This window comes from Cebus imitator, unplaced genomic scaffold (genome assembly GCF_001604975.1).
Source record: "Cebus imitator isolate Cc_AM_T3 unplaced genomic scaffold, Cebus_imitator-1.0 Scaffold38, whole genome shotgun sequence".
NCBI classification, from domain to species: domain Eukaryota; kingdom Metazoa; phylum Chordata; class Mammalia; order Primates; family Cebidae; genus Cebus; species Cebus imitator.
This window is the reverse complement of record NW_016107353.1, coordinates 11189893-11195901: the sequence shown is the minus strand read 5'-3', so window position 1 is coordinate 11195901 and position 6009 is coordinate 11189893. Positions and strand designations below refer to the sequence as shown.

The 6009-nt window shown below is 37.7% G+C and overlaps 2 protein-coding genes and 1 non-coding gene across 12 annotated transcripts in view; all 3 read left to right on the top strand.

The window, feature by feature from the left end:
• Positions 1-6009, top strand: part of LOC119470708 (zinc finger protein 726-like) — a 561873-nt gene that overhangs the window by 96179 nt on the left and 459685 nt on the right. The window lies entirely within an intron of this gene.
• Positions 1-6009, top strand: part of LOC108301906 (zinc finger protein 726-like) — an 83475-nt gene that overhangs the window by 18975 nt on the left and 58491 nt on the right. For 5 of the 10 annotated variants that reach the window (XM_037737416.1, XM_037737414.1, XM_037737418.1 and 2 more), the window contains one exon: positions 3335-3416. The exons of 1 other annotated variant lie outside the window; for it this stretch is intronic. The gene's annotated coding sequence lies outside the window, so the exon portion shown is untranslated. Of the gene's footprint in view, positions 1-46; positions 63-90; positions 111-699; positions 740-1396; positions 1615-3334; positions 3417-6009 lie in introns of those variants that run through there. 4 more of the 10 variants (XM_037737419.1, XM_037737421.1, XM_037737420.1 and 1 more) reach the window with 4 other exon arrangements.
• On the top strand, positions 2198-2337 carry LOC119470722. Its single transcript, XR_005199689.1, has one exon. It is a non-coding gene; the product is annotated as a U4 spliceosomal RNA (small nuclear RNA).

Sequence of the window (6009 nt, the reverse complement as noted above, 5' to 3'; positions counted from 1 at the left end):
CTGTGCTACCAGGCTGAAATGAAGTGGCACGATCCCGGCTCACTGCAACCTCCCCTTCCCAGGTTCAAGTGATTCTTTTGCCTCAGCCTCCCGAGTAGCTGGGATTACAAGTATGGGCCACCATGCCCAGCTAATTTTTGTATTTTTTTTTTAGTACAAATGTGGTTTTACCATTTTGGCCAGGATGGTCTTGATCTCTTGACCTTGTGATTCCCCCGCCTCAGCCTCCCAAAGTGCTGGGGTTACAGGCGTGAGCCACCGTGCCTGGCCACTGTTTATATTTCTTCAAAAATGCAGTGAGAAATTTTAAAACTTTGCATTAAATCTATAGGTTACATTGAGCAATATGGACATTTTTAAAATACTAATTATTTGAATTTTTGAACAGATGCATGTTCAAGAGTTTGGTGCTGTATAATCTTTATATATTTGTAAACTTTTAAGTTTTTTTTCTATTATTGTTCCATACTCTCATTCCATTTTGGTCATATAAAGTAATTCATAAAAATTTTGTTTTAGTCCAAGGCAGGCAGATCACAGTGTCAGAAGTTCGAGACTGGCCTGGCTAATATGGTGAACCCGACTTCCCACTAAAAATATAAAAATTAGCCAGCTGTGGTGGTGTGCGCTTGTAGTCCCAGCTACTCGGGAGGTGGAGTCAGGAGAAGCTCTTGAACCTGAGAGGCAGAAGTTACAGTGAGCCGACATTGCACCATTGGACTCCAGTATGGATGACAGGGTGAGATTCCATCTCAACGACAACAACAAAATCATTTTAAAAAATTTGTTAAGACTTTTTTCGAGGAGAATGTATTAGGTTTTGGTTTTTTTTTTTTTTTTTTGAGACAGCTTCTTGCTCTATCGCCCAGACTGGAGTGCAGTGGGGATCTCAGTGCACTGCAACCTTTGCCTCCCAGGTTCAAGTGATCCTCCTGCCTTAGCCTCCCAAGTAGCTGGGATTACAGGCATGTGGCACCACACCTGGCTAAGTTTTTGTATTTTTAGTAGAGATGGGGTTTCTCCATGTTGGTCAGGCTGGTCTCGAAATCCCAATCTCAGGTGATCTGCCTTCCTTGGCCTCCCAAAGTGCTGGAATTACAGGCATGACACACTACACCCAGACAGATTTTCCTCTTTTTAAGGCTGACTAGTATTCCATTGTGTATCTATGTCAAATGTTTTTTTAAAAAATAATCTAAATATATGTTTATTATTGGTTGAAAAACGTGTTATAGAAGGCTATTTTTATGTTTAGCATGTATTAATGTAATTCAGCATTAAATATTAATAATAGCTAGTTTGTACCGAGAACTAACTCTAACACTATATATGTGCTAATGAATTTAATTCTCCCAATAACAATACCATACGTAATATAATTATTCTCATTTTACAGAGGAACAAAAAGAGCCACTGAGAAAAACAACTTGCTGACAATAGCACAGGCTGGAATTTAGTGGTTTGATCTTGGCTCACTGCAATCTCCACCTTCTGGGTTTAAACGATTTTCATGCCTCAGCCTCCTGAGTAGCTGCAATTATAGATATGGAACACTATGACTGGCTAATTTTTGTATTTTTAGTTGAAATGGAGTTTTTACATGTTGGCAATCTGGTCAGTGACTTTATGTGAATTTCCCACCTTGTCCTCCCAAAGTGCTGAGATTACAGGCATGAGCCACCATGCCCAGCCTAATATGAATATTTCTTGAATGGAGAAAAAGTTATTCAGATAGTTTCTTGTAGGTTAACATAAAAGAACAATTAGCAAAAACATTTAAAATGGGATAAAACTAATCAAAACCACATCTTTTCAATACGTGGTTGTAATTGCTATGCTTTTTAAAATGGCTAGATTATTAGCAAAATGCAAAGACAAGACTTTGGCTTTGCTCAATTGTTAAGTTTTTGAACATTTTGAAATCTGAAATCCTGGCTAAAGATTTTAAAAAATAATAACTTTTAAGTGGCTTTTTAGGGTTTCCAAGGCAATACAAGAAGAATTTTAATGGGCAGAAAAATGCATTCTACATACACACATTGCACTTCTCTGATTTGCTTTGACATTGAAAGATTAAAGATTGCAAATCTGGTTTCTCAATTTTGAGTAAATTAAGAAAAGATTTATTTTTCAGCTAGGCAAATAATTGTATAAAACTAATATATAACAGATGTCGTTAGCCATCAAAAAATAGCATGACTTTGGAGAGTGGCAGTATTGTAGCCAATGAGGTTTATCCACATGAAATTATTGCTAATTGAAAACTTTTTCCAATACCCCCCCATGACGACTTAAAATATAGTCAGCATTGGCAATTTTTGACAGTCTCTATGGAGACTGAATTATTAAAAAATAAATAATAAAAAAGCATGAGTATATTCAGTAAGTATCTAGCCATGCAAATGACAGTCCAATAAAATGCAGACCCTAATTGGTGCATGTGGAAAGCTTTGATGTGCAGTGTGGCACACCTCCACGCAGCACCTCCTTATGCCTGTTTACAGAGATACCAATTTCTCTTATGTGACTGAGGGTGAATACTGGGAACTGAGAATGCTGTGTTCAGGGTGATTACTGCAAACTTGGTCAACACATTATTTTCATATTATAAAGAAATTTTATGAATCTTACTCTGTCTCAGAAAGCCTTTTCATAAAAGATTGTTTATTTCAAGTACTTACTTTGGATTTATTAAAAATGACAGTATTCCAGGTAAGTCAGAAACACTGAAATGTCAACCAGATTTCATAAAACATATTTGAATAAGATAAATTCCCTTAGCCAAGACTTTTATTTTATTACTAAATTTCGAGAGAGAAGGAAAACCAGTGCTTTGGGCCAACTAACAGTGTTTGGCACAGAAGTACTACTCAAATAAGTGCTCTTCATCGTCATCATTAAAGTGGCAACAGCACAACATGATTTTCTGAAACCAGCTGGACTGTTTTTCACTGATAAAAAGTCGAAAGTACTTTGAAATAATGAAGGAAAGTGATATAAATGGAATACTTATATAAAACAAAAGTAAATACAAGTGGAATACTTATATAACATACTTTTAAAATAAAAAGTAGCATTTGATGTTGTATGACTGTAGATGAGATTATTAGTATGAGGTCATCATATTTTTACTTCTCTTGACAGTATAACTTCATTCACAATGTTATTATTTCAAATAATTTTTTTTCTGATAGATATTTGCTAGCTTTATCTGAGCTCAATAGAAATCAACCAAAAACCACAAGCATTTTACTATTGATTCATATTCTTATTTTGCTTAAAATACATTAGCTTTTGATGAGAGATTTATACTTCCTTTTTTTATTTTTTCCAGTGTCTTTATTGCTGAGAAGTTGCTGTCCTGCCAGAAAACTGCTATTCTCAGCTCTGTCCACATTGACTAATAGTGAGTAAAGGTAATGTTTGGGTAAGAAGCAAATGTGTCTTCTCTGCATCTTTTTTTTTTTTTTTTTTTTTTTTTTTTTTTTTTTTTTTTTTTTTTTTTTTTTTTTTTTTCATTTTTCGGCTGAAGAAAGGAGAATGCAGATAGAAGATTAAAGAAGATATAATTCCTGAAAGATTATTTAGAAGTCCTCTTAACCAGAAAAAAAAAAACTCAAAAGATTATGATAGGAGCAGAAAATATATTATCTTGCTAAGCCTCTAAAATTTCAGTATAAAACCTTTATTGCTTTAACAAATATATTATTCCTTCAGTTTTGATTTTTTCAGATATGATCCAATTTTCTGGTGAATCAAAACTGAGAGGAGAATAACTTACTTGTTAAGGTAAAAAATGTAGGGAATACTCACTTCTCTACCAACATCTTCTCTACCCCCAGGTCCAGGCAATCATATTTTAAGCTCTGCTTTTATTGATACAGGAGCACATATTAGGCAGATTGTGAGGATAAGAGAGTCCTCAGCAAAGCTTCTCTTTTAACAAGAAGCAGCCCCCAAATGATTTTTTTTCCAGCAAAGAGCAGCCTGTAAAATCCAGCTGCAAGCATAAAGCAAGCTTGCATGGGTGAATGTCGGCAGCTATGCCAGTAGGAAAAGACTACCCCGGGCCAAGCATTTTCAACATGCAGGCTCCATATTCCTTTTTTTTTTTTTTTTTTTTTTTTTTGTCAAACACGTGTATAGTAAAGGAACAGGCAACATGGCACTGGCTACGTAAAGAACCCATCTGCATAGTAGAAAATTAAAGTGGGGTGGGTGGTCAGCTTCTTCATGCACTATCAAATGGTGCACCTGGTCTGACCAATCTTTTAAGCCTTGTGTAAATCAAACACTACCTCCTCAAGGTCATCTATAAAACCCTGCAGGAGAGAGAGGTTTTCTTTTTCTTTTGCCTGTTAAACCTCTGCTCTTACTCTCACTCCTCATGTGTTTTCATCCTTAATTTTCTTGCTGTGAGGCAATGAGCCTTGGATATTACCCCAGATGAATGTGACACTGTTTCACTGTGGGTGCTTGCCCAGGATTATTAAAAGGGTGAGTATAAAAGCAGACCCTAACCAGGTGCAGTGGCTCACACCTAAAATCTTAGCACTTAGGGAGGCCAAGGTGGGTGGATCTCTTGCGGTCAGGAGTTTGAGACCAGCCTCACCAACATGGTGGAAAGCTGCCTCTACTAAAAATACAAAATAGCCAAGCATGGTGATGCGTGCCTGTAATCTCAGTACTCAGGAGGCTGAGGCAGGAGAATCACTTGAACTCAGGAGGTGGAGGTTGCAGTGAGCCAAGGTCATGCCACTGCACTTCAGCCTGGGTGACAGAGTAAGACTCAAACTCAAAAAAAAAAAAAAAAAAATGCAGGCCCCAACTCTGTCCTTTTATTTTGAGGCTCTCACCCAGCATTTAAAAATCAAATAAGATTAGAAATACCAGGCATTCTATGGCTATCTGAATGCCCTTAGGGTGAGCTGCCATTCCCATGTCTCAGATGACAGGCTTGCTGGGGAGAACATAATGAATCTCCTATTGCCCTCAGGTTGCTGCATATATTGGCTACTTTTCAAACTGATTTTTATTTATGGAGGACCTAGCCATTATATGGGTCTGGTAGAGGTCCTGAAGTTATTGAGGATTTCTTTCTTGTGCCACACTCCCTCACCCTGGTTTTATCTGAAGGGTTCTGGACTGACCCCAACCTCTGACTGCTAGACTGGATGTTAGCAAGAGGATTTCCAAGCTTTGCCTGTCACAGTTTTTCTCCTTTCTATCTGTGAATATCATGTCTTCTATCCTTTCTGTATGCAATGCCACAGAAACTTTTACAGTTCAGAAAAGCAATCCTGTTAGGCAAAATCAGAAGCTGCCTATACTAACGGGAAATGTGGCTCAAGGGATTGCTGGTTTTGTAATTTTTTTAGGAGCAGAGCATCCCACCACAGTCAAAACCACTGTCTTTCCACCTTGGGCCACTTCCAGGGAAAGGAAGGAGACTAAAAGAATGCCTTCCTGTCACTTTTATTTCTAGGGGGGTAACAAACCATCTTTGGCCTGCACTCCTCGAGTGCATTCAGAAGCATTAGCACTCCTGTAACCCCACGACTTTGAAAAATTAAAAAATGGCTTATTTTCTTTTGCACAAGGGCATGACATTCTTACTAGACCTTTGCAAGCATTGCAAAATCAACCCAGCTCTTTGAGCAGTCATACCAAGTAGGCCTGTTGGAGTGATTCTCCAAAATTAGAGAAGCAACTTCCAGGAGAACCTTCTGAGGATCCCCTTTATTCAGGACCCCCTCAAGTTCCCATCTCATTGCAGAATCTTAGTCAAACTAAGGGAAACTTTGGCTGATTTTCTGATGACCCCAGTAGGTATATAGAACCTTTTCAAAATTACCTCAGGTGTTTGATACCTTACGTAGAGTAATGTTATGCTGCTCCTAAGCCAAACCCTCACCGCAGCTGAAAAACAGGAAGATCTGCAGGCAGCAGAGAATTTTGGAGATGATCAATATTTATCCTGTAGTAGGCCGAAAAGAAAAAAAGAAAATA